The sequence below is a fragment of the Octopus bimaculoides genome, chromosome 8, assembly GCF_001194135.2.
Source record: "Octopus bimaculoides isolate UCB-OBI-ISO-001 chromosome 8, ASM119413v2, whole genome shotgun sequence".
In the NCBI taxonomy this organism is placed as follows: domain Eukaryota; kingdom Metazoa; phylum Mollusca; class Cephalopoda; order Octopoda; family Octopodidae; genus Octopus; species Octopus bimaculoides.
This window is the reverse complement of record NC_068988.1, coordinates 26,057,254-26,058,149: the sequence shown is the minus strand read 5'-3', so window position 1 is coordinate 26,058,149 and position 896 is coordinate 26,057,254.

Below are 896 nucleotides of genomic sequence, written 5' to 3'. Positions count from 1 at the left end.
TATATATATATATATATATATATACACATACTTACATGGATGTATGCACCTACCACACACACACACAATATGAATGAGTGAGATTGGACGAAGAGCAAATAAAGAGATTATAATTGTAATACAGAAATCGTATTTGATAAATACGTCTTTTCTTTTTATATCGTTAGAGGCATTAATAATTGGCAGGTTGTTGTTTTAAACTTTAGTTAATCTGGCGGCAATATGACGACGTCTGACATTTAAATAGAACAATTTGAACGTTCACAGTTATATAAGCCAGTATCAAGCCATGAAATATATATAAATATTCGTAGATGATTAGCAGGGATTTTTGTATTCTCCATTCAATTTTTAAGATATTACAGTTACAGTGTTATTATTGCAAAAGTTTCATAAAACAAATTTGATTTGAATATACAGTTTGTTAAATATGCATTTATTCTTTATGATATGTTTAAATATTTGCTTCTTTCTAAAATATTGTCGTGTATGATATAAAATATTACATTCAATGTGACAGGATTCTAATGTGGAAAAGGTACGAATCTGTCATTCTCATATAATATACTAAATTGAAGTACGTTTCTTCCGGAATACATACGGATATTACATTAAATAACATTGCTTTGTAAAGTTCTTAAAAATCTCGAAAAATATTGCCTATTAACAATCCCACAGTATATAAGCTATGTAGAAAAGTGAATCAATAACTTTAGATTTTAAACAAAGTCAGATTTAATGTATTTCTCTCTATATATTCCAACAGCGACATAATAAACTCAACTCAAATATATTTAACTTCTGATGAAATAAAGATTTATCCATGTTATTTCTCTCTCTCTCTCTCTCTCTCTCTCTCTCTATATATATATATATATATATATATATATATATAT